This window comes from Octopus sinensis, linkage group LG14 (genome assembly GCF_006345805.1).
Source record: "Octopus sinensis linkage group LG14, ASM634580v1, whole genome shotgun sequence".
In the NCBI taxonomy this organism is placed as follows: Eukaryota; Metazoa; Mollusca; class Cephalopoda; order Octopoda; family Octopodidae; genus Octopus; species Octopus sinensis.
In genome coordinates, this window is record NC_043010.1 from 43,672,967 (window position 1) to 43,698,242 (window position 25,276).

The 25,276-nt window shown below is 37.6% G+C and overlaps 1 protein-coding gene across 2 annotated transcripts in view; it reads left to right on the top strand.

Annotated features, from left to right (window-relative positions):
* Positions 1–5,800: 5,800 nt before the first annotated feature.
* The window catches only part of LOC115218806 (serine-rich adhesin for platelets-like), a 69,807-nt gene continuing 50,331 nt past the window's right edge, over positions 5,801–25,276 (top strand). Inside the window, exons 1-2 of one of the 2 annotated variants that reach the window (XM_029788743.2) lie at positions 5,801–5,939; positions 25,033–25,090. The gene's annotated coding sequence lies outside the window, so the exon portion shown is untranslated. The remainder of the gene's footprint in view (positions 5,940–25,032; positions 25,091–25,276) is intronic. The other variant, XM_029788742.2, reaches the window with a different exon arrangement.

The following is a 25,276-nucleotide window of genomic DNA, read 5'->3' on the forward strand; positions in this document are numbered from 1 at the left end:
CTTCAGACCAAGCATAAATAACTGCAAAATATCAATATCTGTCATTCTTGTTCACCTCTGGAGCTGTTCAATTGTTTTGTCTGGCTTTAAAGTATACTTTGTTTTTTTAACACTCTGAATCTTCAAAGGGATCTTCTATGGACAAAAAATAACACAGCATAAATCTTTTACCAACACATATATAAAATATGTGATATTGATATTGTTTAAATTATAGAGCTGTTTCTAACACAAAATTTGTGTGTGTGTGTAACTTTTACTTGTTTCAGTCATTAGACTGTGGCCATGCTGGAGCACTGCCTTGATGAATTTCTAAGTCAATTGGATTGAGCATGGTCCTTTTTTTGTTTCTCTATTTAAGCCTGGTACTTATTCTATCAATCTCTTTCGCTGAACCACTAAGTTACAGGGATGTAAACACACCAACACCAGTTGTCAGGTGGTGGTTGGGGACAAACACAGACACAAAGACACACATATATACATACATACATCATCATCATCATCATCATCATTTAACGTCCGCTTTCCATGCTAGCATGGGTTGGACGGTTCAACTGGGGTCTGGGGAGCCCGAAAGCTGCACCAGTCCAGTCAGATCTGGCAGTGTTTCTACAGCTGGATGCCCTTCCTAACGCCAACCACTCCGAGAGTGTAGTGGGTGATTTTATGTGCCACCGACACAGGTGCCAGACGAGGCTGGCAAACGGCCACGCTCGGATGGTGTTTTTTATGTGCCACCGACACAGGTGCCAGACGAGGCTGGCAGACGGCCACGCTCGGATGGTGTTTTTATGTGCCACCGACACAGGTGCCAGATGAGGCTGGCAAACGGCCACGATCGGATGGTGCTTGTTACATGCCCACAGCACGGAGGCCAGTCGATGCGGTACTGGCTACGGCCACGTTCGGATGGTTTTCTTGTGTGCCACGTGCCACCGGCACTGGTACCACAAAGATACAAATTCCATTGATGTTCATCTATTTTGATTTGTTTTGATTTTCACTTGCCTCAACAGGTCTTCACAAGTGTCACAAGAAGGAAGGTATGCACAGGTGGACTGACTACGTCCCAGGTAGGGGCCATGGGTTATGGCCTGACTAGTCTTGCCGGGTCTTCGGATGGTGTTTTTATGTGCCACCGACACAGGTGCTAGATGAGGCTGGCGAACGGCCACGATCGGATGGTGTTTGTCATGTGCCCACCGCACTGACTACAGCACTGATGGATTTCTTGTGTGCCACAGGCACTGGTACCACAAGATACAAATTCCATTGATGTTCATCTATTTTGTCTATTTTGATTTGATTTGATTTGATTTTCACTTGCCTCAACCGGTCTTCACAAGTGTCGCAAGAAGGAAGATATGCACAGGTGGACTGACTAGTCTTGCCGGGTCTTCGGAAGGTGTTTTTATGTGCCACCGACACAGGTGCCAGATGAGGCTGGCGAACGGCCATGATCGGATGGTGTTTGTTACGTGCCCACAGCACGGAGGCCGGTCGATGCGGAACTGGCTACGGCCACGTTCGGATGGTTCTCTTGTGTGCCACCGGCACTGGTACCACAAAGTGTGTGCCACCGGCACTGGTACCACAAAGATACAGATTCCATTGATGTTCATCTATTTTGATTTGTTTTGATTTTGATTTGGATTTTCACTTGCCTCAACAGGTCTTCACAAGTGTCACAAGAAGGAAGGTATGCACAGGTGGACTGACTACGTCCCAGGTAGGGGCCATGGGTTATGGCCTGACTAGTCTTGCCGGGTCTTTGGATGGTGTTTTTATGTGCCACCGAGACAGGTGCTAGATGAGGCTGGCGAACGGCCACGATCGGATGGTGTTTGTCATGTGCCCACAGCACGGAGGCCAGTAGATGCGGTACTGGCTACGGCCACTTTCGGATGGTTTTCTCTTGTGTGCCACCGGCACTGGTACCACAAAGATACAAATTCCATTCATGTTCATCTATTTTGATTTGTTTTGATTTGATTTTGATTTTGATTTTCACTTGCCTCAACAGGCCTTCACAAGTATCACAAGGAGGAAGGTATGCACTGGTGGACTGACTACGTCCCAGGTAGGGGCCATGGTTTATGGCCTGACTAGTCTTGCCGGGTCTTCGGATGGTGTTTTTATGTGCCACCGACACAGGTGCTAGATGAGGCTGGCGAACGGCCACGACCGGATGGTGTTTGTTATGTGCCCACAGCACGATGGCCAGTGATGCGGTACTGACTACGGCCATGTTCGGATGGATTCTTGTGTGCCACCGGCACTGGTACCACAAGCGGTACTGACTACTTTTTATGTGCCACCGACACAGGTGCTAGATGAGGCTGGCGAACGGCCACGACCGGATGGTGTTTGTTATGTGCCCACAGCACGATGGCCAGTGATGCGGTACTGACTACGGCCACGTTTGGATGGATTCTTGTGTGCCACCGGCACTGGTACCACAAGCGGTACTGACTACGGCCACGTTCGGATGGATTCTTGTGTTCCACCGGCACTGGTACTACAAAGATACAAATTCCATATTTATATAAATATATATATATATATATATATATATATCATCATCGTTTAAACATCCACTTTCCATGCTGGCATGGGTTGGACGGTTTGACTGAGAACTGGTGAGCCAGAAGGCTGCACCAGGCTCAATCTGATCTGGCAAAGTTTCTACAGCTGGATGCCCTTCCTAACACCAACCACTCCAAGAATGTAATGGGTGCTTTTACATGCCACCTGCATAAGGGCCAGTCAGGCAGTTCTGGCAACAACCATGCTCAAAAAGTGTTTTTTACATGCTACCTGCACGGGAGCCAGTCCAGCGGCACTGGCAACGAACATGCTCGAATATTGTTTTTCATGTGCCACTGGCACATATGCTGATAAGGCAACGCTGGCAACAATCACACTCGAATGGTACTTTTTACATGCCACCAACACGGGAGCCAATCCGTGGCCCTGGCAACGATCACGCTTGGATGTGCTTTTAACATTCCACTGGCATGAGTGCCATTCAGGCAGTATTGTCATTGGCCATGTCAGCAATTTTGATCTGATTTCACTTGCTTCAATAGGTCTTCGCAAGCAAAGTTTATTGTCCATTGAATGAGGGGTACTCATAAGTGGGCTGGTTACACCCACTGGCATAGGCCACAGGCTATGGTCTCACTTGGCTTGCCGGGTCTTCTCAAGCACAACATATCTCCAAAGGTCTCAGTCACCTGTCATTGCCTCGGTAAGTCCCAACGTTCGAAGGTCATGCTTCACCACCTCATCCCAGGTTTTCCTGGGTCTACCTCTTCCACAGGTTACCTCAACTACTAGGGTGTGACACCTTCTCACACAGCTGTTCTCATTCCTTCGCAACACATGACCATACCAATGCAGTTGTCTCTCTTGTATACCACATCTGATACTTCTTAAATCCAACTTTTCTCTCAGGACACTTACACTCTGTTGTGTATACACACTGACATTACACATCCAGGGGAGCATACTGGCTTCATTCCTTGCAAGCTTACGCATGTCCTCAGCAGTCACGATCCATGTTCCACTGCCATGTAGCATTGCTGTTCGTACACATGCGTCATACAGTCTGCCTTTTACTCTAAATAGAGGCCTTTTGTCACCAGCAGAGGTAGGAGCTCTCTGAACTTTGCCCAGGTTATTCTTATTCTTTTTGTACACTGTATACACACTACTGTGTCCCTGCCAAGTTTGCAACTGCTATTTCCCCCTTCATCCAGACAACAGGGGTCCTCCCTCAAGCCACTTCCTATTGATACCTTTTCCTCATTCTACCATTGACTACTTCCTCACCCAAGTTTGTATCTTCACCCCTTATCATCCAATCACTCTCCTATCTACTGGATTATTCTGCTGTTGTAAGAAATGAAAGCAGATCCTGTTGCTACATACACCATATTGATTTCAAATTTTGGTACAAGACCAGCAACTTTGAGGGAAGAGGTAGGTCGATTACATCAACCCCAGTGTTCAACTGGTACTTACTTTATCAACCCCGAAAGGATAAAAGGCTAAGTCGACCTCTGCAGAATTTGAACTCAGAACATAAAGACAGATAAAATGCCACTAAAGAATTTGCCCACACAGGCTGATTCTGCCAGTTTGTCGCCTTATATATCATGCCATATGGACATTATTGTACTGCTAGTTACCACTTCCTCTCTTCTATGTTACTCACAGTTTACATTCATCCCTCACTCTTATCATCCCCCACTCATTTACCATCCCCGAACGTGGCCGTTGCCAGTGCCACCCCGACTGGCTTCTGTGCCGGTGGCTCGTAAAAAGCACCAACCCATCGTGGCCGTTGCCAGCCTCCGTGCCGGTGGCATGTAAAAAGCACCATCCAATTGTGGCCGTTTGCCAGCCTCATCTGGCTCCTGTGCCGGTGGCACGTAAAAAGCACCCACTACACTCATGGAGTTAGGAAGGGCATCCAGCCGTAGAAACATTGCCAGATCAGACTGGGCCTGTTGCAGCCTTCTGGCTTCCCAGACCCCAGTTGCACCGTCCAACCCATGCCAGCATGGAAAGCGGATGCTAAACGATGATGATGATGATGACTTGTCCACTGTTCACTAAATTCATCTCCTATGAACATCAGTTCGCTCCATCCATGGTTATATCTATATCTCATTTTCCCCCAAGACATGTAACATTGCCCACCCTCCTTAATTTTTCTGCATCCACACTCTCTTCTGTTCACCACCTTGGATATGTTACCTTGAGGGCACGTTCGTCACTACCATATTTACCTTTCTTTTGGGCAACAATTCAACCTCCCCCTTCTACCCATGAAAATGTGAGGTAGCCATGAATCTCCTCATATAAATTTCTTCCTGCTCTGCCCACCATACTTTCTGTGTCTTATTCTTCCTCATAGTTGAGGGGGCTCTTTAGTCTTGCAAGCTCCAAAACGACCTCACTAGTGGTGAGGCACCGGAAAAGTATTCCTTCAGCGTTAGGAAGGTCATGTAACAACTGAGACACTGTAACAAGCTATGGTCTTCCGACCCGTTGGCTTCCGACGAAACGTCTAACCCATAGATTGAAGGGATAATATAATCTTGGCTATCACCTCACTAGCACATCCTTTCAGATCCTGGCTAGCGTGTATGGAAGGGCATCCGGCTGTAGAAAACGCCGAAACAGACTGGAGCCTGGTGCAGTTCTCCGGCTTAGCAACTCCGTGGAAAACGGACGCTAAATGTTGATGATGATCACACACGCACACACACACACACATACACAACTTGCTATTATGAAAACAAAATTTCGAAAAAATCAAATTTTTATTATTTTTCATATGATAATTACAGATATAAAAAAACTGAATTTTGTATATTATGAGATAATCAGAACGGACATCTCAAGCAACAAATCGAACCTGTATAAAAAAAAAAAGACAAAGTCACCTTTTGTTTGGTTGGAGGGGTTTTAAGGTACTACAGATTTTATATTTAACAACTTCAATGTGTTAGTAATTATTTTTAAATCTCTGAAACCATGAAAACTAGAGTGAACAACTGGTGCAATTGAAGACGGAAATAAAAAAATATATATATTTGAAATATAAACTGTAGATTGTTAGCTACGCACTTATTTTTATTTTTAAAAATTTACACGAAAGCCTAACCTAGAATTATTAAATTTTATTTGTAAATTTTTAAAAATTAAATGAGCTAACAAAGTGATTGCTAGTATATTCTATTTTTAGTTTTTGCTCGATGTTTTGTCGAACCGGAGTCGCCTGAGCGACCGTCCATGTTTGCAGACAGACTTCTGCAAAAAGAGGCGAAGGCGTACGAGCTTGACTTGTACTTCGTCTATAATTTTTTTTTTTAATTTCGGGGCTACCTGCTCAGAAATTCTTAATTCCGAGTCCCTTACATCAGGTAAGGATCTATCTTGATTTCTGCAAGGTTAACTTTTTAAAATTTTGTCTTAATATTTGCAATTGGCCGGTTTTCTTGTCTCTCTTGTAAGATTGGCTATAAAGTGAGGGATTATATTGTAACACACAAATTCTATAAACACGATCCCCCATTTATTATCTTGTTCGATTTCGCTCCTGTTGCAAAAATGTAATCGTAGTTTATTATAGAATTCCTTTAGGTAAAACAGCCTTGGGTTTATAACCACTGAATATATACAATTATTAAGAATGAAAATTGGATCTAAAATAAGAGAATGGTTTTGTAATTACTTGACTCAACAGTGTTTCGTTTTACATGACAAATCGACTTTACTTGTCTTTCCTTTCTGTTTATTAGTGATTGTACTTTCAATAGCAAACTTGCTCTTAGTGTTGACTGTTATTTTTCTACGTTTTCAAGACTTCCATGCCTTTAGCTCTGAGAAAAAATGTCCGACTCCAACTCTAGTTTACCGACTATTTTTTAAAATTATTACATACATGTTTATAAACTGTCCCACGCATGCAATGACATAGTATTTATTTTGACATTTTTTTTTGATCGTTAGTTTTACTAAAAAATACTTTGCAACATAAACCTAATCCTATTATAATTTAGTATTTTGCTAACAGAGGATATAGGAAGAGTATAAGAAGACTGAGTCTCGTGAACATTCTTACACTTATGTATGTGTGTATTTATTTATATATATATATATATATATATATATATATGGGATTTGTATTATGTATATATATCATATATGTGTGTTAATAAATCATGTATTTGTATTGTATCATATTAAACATACATTATATATATATATACACATATATATATCATCAACATTTAGCGATCGTATGCTGGTATGGGTTGAACGGTTTGACGGGATCCGACAGGTCAGACGGTTGTGCGAGCTCATTTCTGTTTTGGCGTGGTTTCTACGGCTTAGTGCCCCTTCTTAACACAAACCACTTTACAGAGTGTGCTAACTCCTTTTTTGTATTACTAGCAACGAGTAAAGTAGCTCGCAAAACAAGACCCTTTGGGTGAGTGGGGCTGTTGTGTGTGTGTATCACGTAAACTATACATCTTATCCAGTGTGTGTGTGTCTTTATATATATATATATATATATATATATATTTAATGTATTGGCCAACAAAAGCCATATAAGGCAGATATGGCTGTGTGGGTAATAAGTTTGCTTCCCAACCACATAGTTTCAGATTCAATGTCACACTGTGGGACCTTGGGCAAGTGTCTCCTAGTAATAGCCTCAGTCCAACCGAAGCCTTGCGAGGGGGATTGGTAGGTGGAGATTGAAAGAAGCTTATCATATATATATATATATATTATAATAATATGTATGTGTACGTATACTTGTGACTTGTCTTGATATTGCATGATAGTTGTAAATGAGCATCACTGTCATTTAAGCCGTAGTGTTTCAGTATTCTTGGCATGTAGATATATTACCCTGCTTGGAAACAGGTGAATGTTGGTGACAGGAAGGGCCTCTAACTGTAGAAAATCTGCCTTCATAAAATCTATCTTACCTATGGAAGCATAAAAAGTTGATGTTAAAACTATGATGATATATATCTCATGATAATAGTTTTATATATATATATATATATATATATATATATATATAATACAAATATTTATACAACCATAATTCTCCATTTTCTTTCTTTAAAGCTTATAAGCAATCACCATGTATTGACTAAAGAAAATAATCTAGTATTGGGGCATATAAGCCCTGGATGGAAAAAAAGTAGGGTTTTTGTACTCATGGGAGGTTATAAAACATTATTTACAGAATTATAAAAATCAACACTGCTCACCAAAAACCATCCCATATATATATGTGTGTGTATGTATGTATGTATGTATATACATATATATATGTATGTATATGTATATATATATGTGTGTGTGTGTGTGTATATATATATATATATAATCATGTCATATCATCATCAATTAACATGTTTTCCATGCTGGTATGAGTTGGACAGTTTGGCAGGATCTGATCAGAGCTTCTTCAAGCTCCAGTGTCAACTTTGGCATAGTTTCAATGGCTTGATGCCATTCAGATGCCAACCACTTTATAGTATGTACAAGGTACTTTTTCTGTTTTTTGTATGACACCAGCACTAGTGAATTCAAGTAACTTTCAAGAGAAAGAATGGAAAAGAGAAAAGCCTTCTCAACTGAGTAGGGCTGTGTTTGAGAGAATGGGAGGTGGCATTATGCCAAGTATTGAAGGCTAGGGTATGATTGAGGGACAATCTGAGGTAACATACAATAGAGGAGTTACATGGGTACCTTACATTATATTAGGATGGGTGAGAGTAGCCGGAAGGAAGATAAAGAAGATAGGTAAGTGGTGTCAGTGGACTTTCAAGGTAAAAGAAAGTGAATATAAGGAAAGATATAGACTGGATTAGGGTGGAAGGAAAAGATGGGTAATTTTATAAGAGTGAGATGGGATTAGAGGCAGATGTAGTGAGTGTGGGTGGAGGTGTGGTTTATCATCATCATCATTTAACGATGTTAAATATCAGTTTGGAGTAGGTGAAGGAGGTGAAACAGATAGATGTAGCTCAAGGAGGATGAGTCAAGAGCAGTAGTACCATAATTCTGTAGATACATCTGAAAGTAGGGAGACAATGTGCAGGGTGTGATAATCTCACACACATATATGATAGATCAGCAGCAAAAACAAAATCTCATATTTGAAGGATCTTTATGCAATGAAACTGTGCATAGCACATACCATAAAGGATACAGAGACACACATATCTTAGTATGTCGTGTGTCATACAGACAGAAAAGATAGAAGCCATGGTAGAGTTGTCATGTGCATCTGTGAAGATGTTACACCTTTAACCTGTTTATCACATTCAAACTTAATCTGTAATACAATCATAGTGCATATAAAGCAACTTGATATGGTATATGTACACTATATTGTCCACCTGGTGATTCAAATCGCAGTAGAAAATTTGAGGAAAGTCATAAAATGATAAACGAAGTACTAAAGAAACTAGGTCAAAACACTAATGTACTTCTATGAGTAACTTCAACTTTCCCAACATTAGGTGATCTGAAGGTAACATAATCTCAAGAATGACATGCACAGAACAAAATCAAGCAAAATCCCTACTTGATCTCACGAAGAGGATGTTCATAGAACAAACAGTATTATCTTCAACTAGGAACAACAATGTCCTTGACCTCTACTTCAATAACACGAAACTACAATGTGAAGGTGTCGTCAGCAATTTTCTCAGATCGCAGCTTAATGGAATTAACAATGTATAGTCTGAAGCTAGAAGATGTATACCAAAAGGATCCACCTAAATTTTCTCCAGCCTGGACTTTCTACAAAGTTGACTGAAAATGGGTTCTTAAAGATATCCTCAAACAAAATTGGCCCAGTAGTCCATCTGTGCAAGATATGGACACAAAACTCAATTTATGTCATTAATGCAAGCCATATTAAATTCCTCACTGAGGGAAGAGCCAATTCACACAAAAGCTTTATTTTCCAAAACCAGAAAGTCTTTATGAGATGATATGAAAAATAAAGATATCAAATTGCTTAAATAAACAACTTAATGACTACATGAAGTCCCACCTCAAAACGGCCCGTTTAGAGATATTTTCACCTCTCTGCTGAAAAATGTGCAACAAGCTGGCCTGATGAGTTTTTCAGTACTACACAGGGAAGAAACAACCATCACTTCAGTGACATAAAAGAAAAAGACATAAAATTAGTCGTTGATGAGATGAACTCACTCAGTAGTAGGCTCTGATAGTTTTTCAATTAAGACATGCAAGAAAGCTTGCGAAACCATTGCAGATACTTTTCCAGAGCTTCTTCGCATATGATGAACTTCCCATATGTCCTATCCACAAATGAGGGAGCAGAGCAGATGCTAAGGATTACAGACCTATCTCTTTGACCTCACATATCAGCAAATCCAGGGAACACATTGTAAGAAGGAAGCTAGTTAAATTCCTTGAAGAAAATGGCTTGTTCACTCACTCACAGCATTATGACCTGGTATTGAAACAACTACTCAATTATTCAAATGTGGATGTGATATATCTCAACTTTGCCAAGGCCTTTGATAAAGTCAGTCATGGAATGATACGTCACAAATTGTGTGACCTTGGTATTATTGGAAAACTAAAGGAGTGGCAACATGACTTTGTTAAAGATATGATTCAGGAAATCACAGCCAATGCCGTTCTGTCTGAGAAGATATCAATACTAAGCTAAGTCCTTCAGATCTGTACTGGGACCACTACAATTCATGGTGGCTCTTACAGAAATTCCCTTAGTCATACAGTTAGCCACTCATATCAGTTTTGCTGTTGGTACAAAAGTATCACAAGCTGCCAAGGACACTGATTATACCACAACTTTACAGAAAGGTGAGAATGCAATATACAAGTGGGCTAAAGAAAATAGCATGCAGTTTAATGCTGATAAGTTTCCAGGACTCTGCTATTGACCCACAGATTGCAATCAGAGTATTTACTCGGGATCAGAGGATTTTGCAATCCCATAGTCAGTTAGTGTGTAACCAGGGAACATGAATGGGGATGCATCACTGTGTGCATATCACTAAGATGGCAACAATATGTGGGCGACTGACTAGTTGGATTCTGAGATCATTCAGAACCCAGGAAAACGGAAACCATGTTGCTCCTATGGAAAACACTTGTGCTCATTTGCTTGGGTTAATGCTCCCACAGTGTCAAATTAACAGCAGAAGTCAAGGCAATCCAGCACCACTACACTAAGAAAATTGCTTTGGTGCAACAGATGAGCTACTGGGAGAGGCTAAAAGAACTGAGGCTCTACTCCCTTAACCCTTTAGTGTTCAGATTATTCAATCAAACATAATGTTTACTGATTCCCATTGATTTGAATTAATCATGCATTATCTCATATCTTCAAGATCTTGATGGTGTAATTACTTAATGTAGAATAACATTGTAGGGTAGGTGTGAGAGCCTGGATCTGGTCAGTTTGAACAAAAAACAGATTAGCTATTTTGGCCGGATATGGCCGGTTTAAATACTAAAGGGTTAAGAGAAGAGGTGAAATATATGCAGTAATATATGTGGAAGGTATGGCATCTAACTTTGGGATTGTAAGCTATACTAATCATGAGACTGGACACCACTGCATAGTACCAAAAGTCCCACTTTCCCCATCTAGAGTAAGAACCCAGTATTGTAACAGCTTGGGGTTCGATGGCCTGTGACTTTTCAATACTTTGCTAAAGGCATTGGAGATCTAGGAGGTGTAGATGTGGATGTGTTCAAAGAACAACTTTAGGCAAATTTTTGTCTGATCACCAGGACCAATTCTGGAGTCAGAGCCAGGATGAAAGATGAAAATAAGCAAACATTAGTGCCAATGGTGATTTTCCAGCATGACCACAGTCTCTGGCTGAAACTGATAAAAGAATAATTGAATAGTACATGTACATAACCAATGTGATCTCAACTCAGTTGCTTTACTTTCATTCAATTTCCCTCAACTTCAATTGACAATTTCAGTAAATAATTAGGTGTTTTCATTAACATTAAATAACTTTCTTGTAAATTCTCCTTCGAAATTGCCATACTTTTAGTAATATTCCATCCATCCATCCATCTTCTCCATCCACTATTCCTAGGAGGGTCATGAAGCTAGAGTTCTCAAGCACCACCTCCATAGAATCCTATCTGAAGCAGCTGTCATTACACTTTCCAGCTGGATTCCCAAGCATGACCCACTGAAACTGGATATTATCTGACCATCTGATTTTAGGTCTCCTACTGGTTAGCTTGACTTGAAAAATTTGTCTTGTGATTCTTTCCTGCAACATTCTAACCACATTCTTAGTACCAAAGCTCTAACCTCTCAATGCAGAGAAGTAACATTTTAACCTAGAGAGATTCCCTGGTCTCTGAGCTATGGACCATCATCAATATCCATTTTCCATACTTGCATGGGTTAAATGATTTGACAGGATCTGGCAAGCCGTAGTACTGCATCAAGCTCTAGTGTCAGCTCTGGCATGTTTTTTATGGCTGAATGCCATAAACACATGTCACCTTGTAATGTGTACTAGATGCCTTATTCATGTTACTGGTACGAGTGAGGTTGCCAAGTAACTTGCAAGATAGAAAGAGAATGAAAAAGGGGTAAAAGGAAAAGGCACCAAGGTACTTTATGTCAGGTGCTGAGAGGTTGAAATCTAATAGAGAACAAGCACAGGTGTTTTACTATACAGGAGAGACATGGCTACTCCACATTATAAGGGAGAGTAGTAGTAGCTGGGAAGATGAAGTTAAAAAAGAAAGATGGTAGTGATGGGGTACCACAGCAAATTCTCGAGGGATATGGAGTGGGGGTTATTTTCATAAGAATGTGAGGGGAAAGAAGGAGGTAGAGGTGAAAGTATTGAGTGAAGAGCAAGAGTGGAGATGCTATTGTTGGGAAATATCTATATGGATACAGGGTAAGGTGAGAGATAACAGTGGTTCAGGAGGAGGATAGATCAGAAGGTAGGGGGTTGATGTGCAAGGTGTAGGAGCAGCAGAGACAGAGAAATGTGGGAATACATAAGGATATCTGTAGTGGGTGGAGCATGATGGTGGATATGGGTGGGTATTGAGAATGGTAGCAGATATGTGATAATACATCACATATCTGCTATCATGAAGTATGGCAGAGGAGAGAGATATCTGAAGGGATAGAAGGTGATCAGTGAAAATAGTTATGGAGATGTACTCGCATAGCAAGTGATTTGATCTGAGATCGTGTGCTGGAATGAAAGCAATTGCAGCGTGGAAGGTGTTTGTAAGCCATTTAAGAAACACACAAAAGCCATTTGATTCACTTCAACATTTAAGTTTAATTTGTCAAAATATTTTCGTCGCTAAAATCTGCGACCTGTTCACTGACAAAAATCCATGAAAAGAGTGTAGAAAGGAAAGGATGGATAATGAAAATAAGGGATGGCAGGTTCCAGTGGGAGGGGAAAGTAAGTGAAAGTGCCAAGGATGATGGGGAAGTTATAAGTGCCATTTCTGCTCTCAAATGATTCCAACATGAAGTGATGCCGTGGATAGAAGCATGACAGAGCACTGAGTGTTAGGGGAATGGGGTGTGAAGGAATGTTTGACAGTGCAGAATGGGCTACAAGCCTACAAAGAATACTTTTAGGGCATCATTTTTGCTGTGATGGCCAAGTCTTCTTGAACTCAATTGCCATCATCACAGTCCTTTGTCATCTCACATCACCCTGGGCCTACTTCATCCCACATCACCCTGAGCCTCCCTCTTCCAGAGGTTTCAGCCACTTTAAGGAACTGGCACTTTATGTGACTGTCCTCATATGCATCATATGACCAAACTAGCACAGTCTTCTCTCTTGCACACTACATCTGCCTAATTTTTCTCCCAATACTTTAGCACTTTGTTGTGCATGCACATTGATATTGTCCATCAAATGGATCTTACTAGTTTCATTCCTCTCATGACTTTCCTTGTCCTTTGCATTCATGGCATGACTCACTACCATGTAGCATTATTGTTCATACACAAGCATCATATAATCTGCCTTCCACTCAGAGAGACATTTTGTAGTAGCCAACTGAGGTAATAGCTCCCTGAACTTCCACCCTATTCTTGTTCTAGCAACTATGCTTTCAGAACATTCTCTTCCACTGCTAATTAAGTCGCCTAGATAACTGAAACTACTACCTCTAGGGAGCCTCCAGGACATTCAAGAAAATTTACTAGAGTTTAATGCTCCTGCACCTCTACATACAAAACTACTTTCTCGATTAACCTTCCTATGGCAAGTATTTTTCTTTCCTTTAAAAATCAGTACGAACTTTCCGGACAACCCAATATATATATATACACACACACACACACACACACACACACATGTATTTATACATAAATGTGTGTGTATGTATATATATATTCACACACACATATCCATGTCAAAATAAAAAGCTCAAAAGTCCTTCATGAGATAGAGGCTCATAAGGCTAGTTTCCAGATTTGGTGTGTATATTCCCCATCCTTCTACATGTATATATATGTATAGACAAATGATAGAAAATGGAATTAACAACATTCTTCTTTTAAAATCATTACAGTTGTTTAGACGTATGTGCAATCATTATATTATAGCCAATGCTCGTCCTCAGGTGATTGTTTAAATAACTTTGTTAGATTCTCTCACCATTTTACTCAGTGTTATAATGCATACAAAATGTGATGTGTCTTCCCAGCAGTTTACTGACAAAACTAAAACCATAGATATAGTGACAGACAATATACAATTATAATCATAATACAAAATACATAAATTTAAAAATAGACAAAAGAAGAGAAAAAGGTCAAGTTGACTATAAATTACGATTTTCTCTAAATGGTCAGGTTATAAGGAAGAAAGTTCTAAACAGACTAAAGAATAAAATAAAGTGATAAGGAGATTAAGACTGACTATTTCAGTACTTTTCAACTGCTTCCTTGTCTTTTTTAAGAAATTCTCCTTTCTAATGCATCTGGTGTCACCAGATTGTCAATCTCACTTTAACAACACCTTATGACCTATCTTGACCAACAGCAGCCCAGTTTCTGTCTGCTATCTTGGAGTTCCTGTATTTCTCCATTCAATTATCTGGTTCTGAAGAAGCCAAGTTTCTGTAAGAAGTCTATGAAACTTTAAGTTGCATGGAGCCAAATCAATCTTGAATAATAATAAGAGCACTCAGAGAGCGCAAACCTCTGCCAAGGTAACACCAACGTCCTCTCAAAGATTATATTTAAAATGAGAATATCTGAACTATATTCAACTGCTCTCACAAACGAGAATACTAAAATTGAACCTGACTGCTTTCAAAAATTAAGTGAAAAAACAGGAAAAATAATCCAGAATCTTTGTCTGGTACCTGATCAATCCCAATGGTAGTCATTGAATGTGAAGGTGGCTATAGAAAGTTTAGTAACTGTATTAAATAGTTTATCCTTATCTAATATAAGCCAAAGTTAACAAATTCCCCATTCAATATAGTTTCAAAGGCAGAGGTAATAATAATAATAAGTTCTACTCGGGAATTTTTAAATGAATAGCATGAGACCTTTTGGTTTTCTCTTCTCTTAAATTCTGACCTTCCTTTAGTATTCCTGTTGTTTTAGATTGATATATAGATGTATGTATATATGTAAGTATACTGTAAAGTGTTAATATGTATGTATAATATATCTTTATATATAAAAGTGAAGTTGTGTGAGTGTCTGTCTCCTACGATTTAGATTCCTAACTACTCCCACATTTTGCAGTGCAGTTTAACCAAAACCGGGTATCTTATAATCGTGATTCATATCGAGCCCTTCTAGGTATTAGCGCATGTCTACGATGAGTCTACGATTTAAAAAAAAATTTACCATCATTTTTTCCCATTTTTAATGCATTTTTTTGCTATTATATAAGGGAAGTAACTCTCTAAAAATGTATTTTTAAATCTCAGAACGTAAAAAGCTACAGTAACACCCCCCTTTGTAGTTAGCCATATTGAGATGGTTATTATACTTTACATCTCTAAAAATGCTTATATAGTTATTTCCCTTACAAACCCGAGCAACGCCGGGCGATACTGCTAGTATATTATAAAAATATGTTAGTGTTATTTAATTACTGAACTGTTTTGCTGCTGTTTGTTCATGTAGTTTAATTTCTTTATCCATCAGTTTCTACTAAGATGGAGATACAAGTAAAATTAATAATAGAGAAACGAAAATAAAACTTTGGAAACAGCCTGAAGGGTGATAATTGAGAAAGACTTGAAAGTCAACATAAGATTGTAATCATATAAAGTAAATATAACAAATAATCCGGAATCCTTGTCTGGTACCAGATCGATCCCAAAATATAATCAGTTTGTGCCAGTCACGAGGCCAAACATCCCTGAAAGTTTCATCCAAATCCATCCAGCTTCGCTAAGGCAGAGGTAATAATAATAATAATGTATGTGTGTGTATATATGTATGCATATATGATGCTGGTACCACATAAAAAGCACCCAGTACACTCTGTAAAGTCTTTGGCATTAGGAACGGCATCCAGCTAAAGAAACTAAGCCAAAACAGACTATAGAACCTAGTGCGGCATCTGGCCTTGTCAGCTCTTGTCAAGCCATCCAACCCATGCCAGCATGGAAAACAGACATTAAATGATGATGATGATATACATATATATATATCAGGTCATCCCATAAATAATGTCTGAAATACATATGTAATTTCTATCAAATTTTACAGTACATTAAAATGTCAAATCATATTAATTGAAACTCATATGAATTTGGAAACCTTTAGCTTAATATTTCTTTTTACAAAATAAACTAACCGAAGTAATTACTAATATTAATTCCTCAAAGATGGATGTATTGAAGGAGCATTTAAGGCACATTTATGCTTTGTGGGTTCAATAAGGGAAACAGTGCAGCAGAAGCAACCCAAAATATCCATTCTGTTTGTGGGTAAGAGTGCTTGAATGAAAGAAGTTGCAGAAGATGGTTTGCAAAGTTCAAAAATAGTGATTTCAGTCAAAGAGAGAGGCCACGAACAGGACAGCCTGTTGAATTTGACCATTAGCTTCTTTTGTCACAGCTTGAGAAGGATAATGCTGTGTCAGTTAAAGAATTGGCAAGCAAGCTCAATTCAAGCCATTCAACTATTCACTGCCATCTTCAACAGCTTGAAATGGTGCCCAAACTTAGAAAATGGGTTCCCCATGATTTGACAGATGCCAACCGAAAATCACAAGTGGATATTTGCTCATCTCTTCACTCTCATGAATGTATGACATCATTTTTGAACAGATTAGTGACTGATGATGAAAAATGGATTTTTTATGAAAATGTTAAACAACGCAGGCAATAGAGAACAGGCTAAACCACAACCCAAAAGGGACCTCCATGCAAAACAAGGTTCTTCTTTCTGTTTGGTGAAATTGCATTGGAGTGATCCACTTTAAGCTGCTACCAACTAAAAAAAAACAATTAATACTCACACCTATTGCCAACAATTAGAGCATTTGGATGCTGCTTTGAAAGAAGAAAAAGGCCTACTTTGGTGAATCGTAAGGGATTGGTGTTTCATCATGATAATACAAGGCCCTACACTGCAAAGATTATATCAGAAAAGATCAAAGAATTTGACTGGGAAAAAATTCTTCACACACCTTATTACCCAAACCTCACTCCTGATTACCACTTGTTACAGAATCATTTAGCTGGATTAGTACTCAAAAGTCCCAAAGAGGTCAAAATTGACTTCTCTTCTCATCAAAATCAAAAGAGTTTTTCACCTATGAAATTTTAAAAACTGATGAGTAGATGGAAAGAAGTCATCCATAATGATGGGAATTATAAACAGGATTAAATTTTAATAAAACGTAAAAGTAGATCACTTTTTTCCTTACCCCAAATTATATATATATATATATATATATATATATATATGTATATATGTATGTTGCTGTATGGTAAGAAGTTTGCTTCCCAACCACCTAGTTCCAGGTTCAGTCCTACTGTGTGACACCTTGGGCATATATGTCTTCAACTATAGCCTCAGGCCAGCCAAAGCCTTGTTTGTGGATTTGGTAGAGGGAAACTGAAAGAAGGCCATCATATATATGTGTGTGTGTGTGTCTTTGTGTCTGTGTTGTCCCCCACCAAAACTTGACAACTGGTGTTTGTCAGTTTACATCCCCATAACTTAGCAGTTCAGCAAGAGACCAATAAAATAAGTACTGGGTTTGATTCATTCAACTAAAATTCTTAAGGGTGGTGCCCCAGCATATCCACAGTCTAATGACTGAAACAAGTAAAGGATAAAAGATGTGTATGTGTGTGTGTGTATATATATATATGTATGTATACATGTATGTGTGTGTGTGTATTTATATATATATATATATGCACACACACAAACACATATATATCACAGTATCAACCACACATGAGATGCTGTTATACACTGCTAGTCGCACTGCACTTCCAATTGTCTTGATTGCACCAATCTTTTCCATCTTGACCCAAATCACTTAACTAAATCATCTTCCCAGCATTGTAGAGGCCTTTCAAGTGGCCTTTTCTGAACTCTTGGGTACCATTTGGCCACTGCACTGATCCATATTTTGTCTGTGAACCTTGCAACATGTCCGACCCAGTAGAACTTGTGTTTTCAGTACTCTGCAATCACATCATTCACTCCACTCCATTCTTTAATTATCTCATTTTGAATATATTCTCATAATGATATTTTTAGCATGAATCTTTTTATGACCCTTTGCATCTTAGTCAATCAATGTTCTATACTCTTCATAGTAGCCCATGGCTCAGTTTAAAAGCGTAGGTAGAATGATGCTATTGAAGAGTCTGATATGCATGGTATTGTCTAGCTTTGTTTTGAGCATATCCTTTATTGAGTTAAATGCCTTCCATCCTGCCTTTATTCTCAGCACATATTCACTGTGTGCCCTATGTTGACATACTCCTTTACCTCATTAATTTCATTGCTTCCCACCTCTAATCAGCCTTTTGCTACATCTTCCGACAGCATATATTTTGTATTCATGCAGTTCATTTTAAGACCTACTACTAAGTTCTGAGTGTTCAACTCTGTCAGCATGATCTGCATCTAGTCTGTGATTTCAGTAATGAGTACAATGTCATCTGTGACTTGGAGGTGTGTTGTTTGCCACTGATGGCAAACATCACCTGTCCAGTCCATGTCCTTGATGACCATTTCTAAACATGCGGTAAAAAGCTTTAGAGAGATGATTTCTCCTTGCTTGACACACTTCTCAATTGGGGCCCTTATTGGTGATGATATCAGAGTTATTGTTGTTCTGCATTTACAGTTCACATCTCTAAGTAGTTTGATGTATTGCACCTCAACAACTTGCATTTCCAGGGATTTCAATACTGTGTTTGAAGGCCTTTTTGTTATCAACAAAAGTGATACAGAGGAAGCTAGTATTCATTCACTCATTCTATGAGCTGTATTAGAATGAATATGTGATCTATCATACTCTAGTTCTTATGAAAATTTGCTTCCTCTCTCAGCTGTTGGTTATTTTGCTGTCTATTCAGGTTCTGATGTTGTAAACAGCCAGCGGGCTAATTAATATAAAGGTAAATAACACAGTATCCTGTGTTCTAATATAACGTCCACATCAAGTAGGATATAAAAATTTCCTTTTAGTATTAATACTGCTTTTGTCGCCATTAATAATGTAGTGCTCTAACAATGTCCATGTTAAGTTGGATATAACGGTTGCCTCTTGATATTAATACTGCTTCTCTTGCTGAAATTCTGTATACTGTTGACAGGGAGATACAGCTGTTATGTTGCTTCCAGATGTCTGCCACTGAAGAGCCCAGGCAGGGCAAAATCACGTGGTCTGGCAGCTCCAGCAGCCATAACAGATGGCTCTCATATGTCAGTGACATAAATACAAGTGCTTTTATGCAATATGAGTCCTTATAACAAGTCCTCTCAAGGTAAATGATGCAGTATTCTGGGTTCTAACACAACATCCATGTTAAGTTGGATATAAAGATTGCCTTTTGGTATTAATACTGCTTCTCTTGCTATTATATGTGCACGTGTATATACATGTATATGTGTGCATATGCATACATGTATATATATATATATATATATCTGTATATGTATATATATATAAATATATATATACTAGCAGTATAGCCCAGCGTTGCTTGGGTTTGTTTTTTAGTTGGTTTTGAGCAAACGACGGTTCAGGTGATCTAATGCAGAGGAGTAATGTTCTGTCTTATGCTAATGCAATTAGTTTTTCTCACAAAAACTCAATTGAAATTGCTGAATTGTACTCAACGCTGTAACAGTTGACGACCTTGAAAATTAGTGCATTCATGCACCAAACATTACTCCTCTGCATAGGATCAGCTGATCCGTTGTTCGCTCAAAACGAATGACATCACAAAAAAATTCTTTTTGACCCTTTAGAATTGGAATTTTTGGAAAGTAAAAATTGTGCATTATGTAGCTTGTTATTCTCTTTAAGTGAACATTTTTCTGGTTGAAATACACCATGAGATGGCAACACAGCAGTAAAAAAATTGTAAAAAAAATAAGGATTTTCATAGAAAAAATGCACCTTTTTGGTGTAAATAATTTTTGGTCTTAACATGGTCCGATTTGAATTTTTTCTTCTACAGAATGAAGAGCAAGCCTTCTATCATACTCTCAATTTTAGTCAACTTGCGCCACAGGGTCTCGGAGGAGATAGTGTTAGTTGAAGGCTACCAAACCTGCCACACACAGAGACACAGACAACTTAAGCTTTATATATATAGATATATAGATATACACATATGCACATATACATATACACATACATTTATACATACACACACACACATATATATATATATATCTGTGTATATGTACCATCATTTACACACACACACACACACAAGGTGTTTGGTTAAATTAGAAAAAGTGTTTATGATGTCAAGGAAAGTTCTTTATGCATAAATTCTTCTTGTTTTAGGCTGGTTCAAGTTTGAATAACACTCTTATCATTAACTAGCTTCACCTATTTTATTTACTTAACAAAGTAACAGTCACAATTCTTGTTGAACTTTATACTTACTGCTCATGATGAGAATCAAATTAATCACTGCCCCAGGATCCAGTTTATTATCTACCTATGTCAATGACATTATGCTGGATCAGTGATTCTCAACCACTTTTTACCTACGAACACCCTTTTTAACTTCCTGTTTTATTTCAGTGGACCCCCACAACCATTCAAGGATTTTTTAAAATCCTATTATATTTTTATAATGAAATATTATTAGGAAACATATAAAAAATTGTTAAAATATTTTGTATATTGTAGAAGTATAACCAGTTTATTGCACATAAATTTTACCAACAAAATCTTATGTGGACCCCAGTTGAGAGCCACTGTGCTAGATGATTTTATTACCTAATTTACATCTGTATAATTAGCTGAAATCAAATTTTGTGTTTTGAATCCACTAATAAAATTGCATTTTAATATTGATTTCAATCTTGTCTGGATGGCAACAGCATTAATATACAGAATTGATATAACTGAATATTAACCATACATTTCGATTTAAATAATTTGGCACTGTTTACAACTACAGTAAAACAGTTTTTTGTTTTTAAAATATACAGACAACTGAATCTGTACATTTATCATAACACAATTTATTCATAACACAATTGTTCTTGTTAAAATAAACAAAATTACATAGACTATCCAAGTCCAGAATTAAACATTATTTTAGAACTTTTTTCATGATGAATCTACGCTTTATGTATTATGGCTTATAACGAACTATAATAAGATTTAAATAATCTGGAAATACCCATTGCCTCAATTTCAAAACTTAGCTGTAGTGATTTTGAATAGAGACTGGTTGTTGATAAGCAAATGTGCCCAGCATCTTCCAGAAATAATATTTCCAAAGCTGTGATAATGATATGCAAATTTGGGTCCAAAAAAATTTTTTAAACAAGAAGTCTGATTCATTTTGATTTTGGTACTAAAAATATGGCTCTTGTGCACATGCAGAGAAATTATCCTTAAAGCTAACTCCAAATTTTATCCTAACAACCATAAACTCTTAACACTAATCCCTAACCTGACCAAACCCCTACCCACAAGTAACCAAATCTAACCAATTTCATAAATTGTGACAAAGATTTTATTGAATGTATCGAACCATCTATTTGTTTTGAAAATTTTGTTTTAGACCTTAAAATGCAGGATCTCAATGATGTGTCCTTTATATATATATATATATATATACACTTATAACAGTAGGTTTTGATATGTGGGAAATTTGTCTGGTGTTTCTAGCAAGTTAAATGACTGTATAGAAACTCCCTTGGAGAGGTGTTTTACACCATTCACTCAGAGTATGAGTTCAAAGCTCAAAAAAGGCATTTTTTGCTCCCCTTCAGTCATTATATAGCTGAAAAAATAGGTATCATTTTGATATTATTGGTGAATTGTTATCATCAGGAAAGCCTAACTTAGTTTTTTTTATTGATGCATGCATTTATCCTTCCTTTCTGCTGCTAATCGTTCAACTAAAAAAGACAATGGTATTTGATTTTCAAATAGGCAACATGAGGTGAGCAGACTGTCTTTGTTGACTATTGGTTTTAAACTGATAACCATATGTTCAGTAGTCCAGAATTTTCAAATCACAACCACAGTACCTTTTTAATTTGGATATTAATTATTCTTTGTAAATATTTGGAAGACAATTTGGATTTGATTGTAGATTCTTATATTTGCATTCTATAATTTAGATTTAAGATGAATTATAATTTGAAGAAAGCATATGAAATGTTTCATATTTCACTGTTAAAATGACAGTGTAAATAGACACTGCAATAAGAACCAGTGCCATTATAACATTGAGTGTGCCATTTGGTATGGTCAAATGAGGTAAAACCCACTAAAATTATCACAGCAGAAGCCATTACTTTTGACAGTACCTAACCATTTAACTCTGCCTCCTACAAGCAACTACTATGTAGAAATAGAACCTGTTGTTAAACTAGACAAACTGAGACAAGTAGGAAAAAAGAAAAGAAAAACATTACCCGAGCTCCTTTTATTTTCTGAAGTACTTTTGGTTGGCACTGAGCAAACTTGTAACATAAGATACTTTGTCAAAATACGTAGGAGCAAACCTGCAGGTACAGCACACCAGATATGCCATGTTGATGCAATATTCAGTCTCTCAATTTGGATTTTGTTGTTTAACCTAGATCAGCTCCAATCAAACTTGTTCAGCTGCAACTGTTTTTGTCTTTTTGTTTTCAGAAATAACCTATTTTGGACGACTTTGCTAAATGTGTCCTTCCTATTTTTTAAGACAGTTGGGTGTGATTTAAGTGAAATTGGCTGTTATTTCTACCAAGTCAAGCAACCATGTTAGCTTTCATCAATATGGGTTCTTAAAGGGTTCCATTCATATGGTTTTCACTTATGATGGTTAGAATTTGTTGAGGAAATTTTAAGAATGTCACACAGCTACATAAGAGTTCCTTCACTAGCGGTAAAGACAGTGTAGTAGATACAAGTAGTGAGTAAATGATGCAAATTGAGAGGTGGAGAGACTCTAGTAGAGACATGGACTTTTAAGGAGATATGAAAGACATTACTTTACAATGAACCAATAATGACAAATTAGAAATCATGCTTATTCAGTAGATATTGGGTTGTGGGGTTATGTTTGAATTAAGTATTGCTGTAGAGCTCTGTAGAAGGGAGGCAAGTACAGTTTGACAATGCAAAAACCCACTTTTTGATTCATCGACTACATATGTAGGAAATTCTGTCTGGGTGTGTTTGTGGAGTTGTTAGCTAACGCCTCCTACATTGTTTTATTGATTTTGATGAAACTTGACATGTTAATAGAACTCTTGTCTGGAAACCTCATGGAAAAAAAAAATCAATAATAGGGCTCCTGGAAGGGATCCTTATATATAGCCAAAGGAAATAACCCATTTATTTTTCCTAAATTATTTGGTAAAAATGAAATTGAATATGCTTATTTCTTAGTATTTGAACTTTTAGAGTTATTTTCGCAATTTACCCAGTACAACCCTTTAACAAGTAAATAATATTTTCCTAAACAATAGATCCACTTATTTCGGTTAGTGATTTATTCACGAATATACCAACGCTGGCACCCCTGAGGATAATATTCTCTGGGAATGCACAAAAGCCCTTTTCAGAGTTATTTACTTTGAATTATTATCTCATATCTGATTAGCCTGTTATTAAGTAATTAAGTAACATGTTTCACAATTTTAGTACGCGTACCTTATTAGTATGTCCTCCTATGTTCTGTATACTCTGGGAATGCATTAAAGCCCTTTTCAGGGCTACTTTATTTGAATTCTTAATATCGGGTAACTAATTTCATGTTATTACATAACTGACTTCACAATTTGGGTATTCATAACTTATTGGGAATTCCTAAAAACAAGATCCTGTGTAAGACAGTTCGGTTTTCTCTGTAAATGCACAAAAACCGTTTTAAGGGCTACATACTTTGTATTGTTGTTATTGGATGGATTAGAAAAACAATTATGAGAACGGAACCAAGAGATAAGCCCCGCTTTCCCGGGAATTACCAGGTACATCAGCTAGTAATTTATATGTCAGAATATATTTTTTCCATGGATAATTATGTATCATTTAAAAGTTCTGGATGTGAACTTTCTTCTCATACTTTTATCAAAATCCAACACATACCATGCCAGGTCCCCTCAGTCACCATCATATTCCCACTTGTTCACAATGTTTGTCCTGTTTTTGACTGCTGAACGGTAGCCCCCGTCCTAGTCCAATGCACTAGAGCACTATAACTAAATTTGTGTTGAAAATGATAGATATGAAGAGGACTTTTTTTTTACTTTTTTTTAATATATAAAAATCAATGGGGGTAGGTCTGATAATCATTATGAAATATAAAAGTGAAAATTTTATTAATTTTCATCAAGATTATTATACTATAAGGAAGAAAAATTTCTTGTGAATTCAATATAGTCATTGCCAAATCTTGCCGCAATCTGCCACAGCTGCTCGTGGGATTAACGTATACTGATGCAACTTTTCAAATGCCAGTTTCACAAGTTGTCTGCATGTGTGTGTGTAAGAAAAAACATATTTACTAACAGTAAAGTATGCTAGACAAAAAGATGAATGAAAGAAGATTTAGCTGGTTGTTTCTAGCATATCCTATGACCACCTGGTACCTTTCTCATTTCTCCTCCCCTCTTCCCCTAGCACCAAGCAAGGCTGTATGTGTGTGTGTAAGAAAAGAACATATTTACTAACAGAAAAGTACACTCTTATATTTTGAAAAGATTGGAAATTTATTAATTTTTAAACCCCAACCCCCTTCTTTGTTTCTTGCTTATAGTTTAAAATATTGGAGAGCCAGAGATCATTGCTGGGATTTATTCAGTGATTTAAAAAATGTATGTAAATGATTTATTTATATAGCATACTTTTCTGTTAATAAATGTCTTTTTTTCTCTCTCACACACACACACACACACAAATATATGGACTCACTTGATTTGGGGTGGGGAGGTTGAATTTAAATTACAGAATCTTTTGGTTGCTTAAATCTCAGCAAGGACCACGCTTGGGCTAAACAAAAC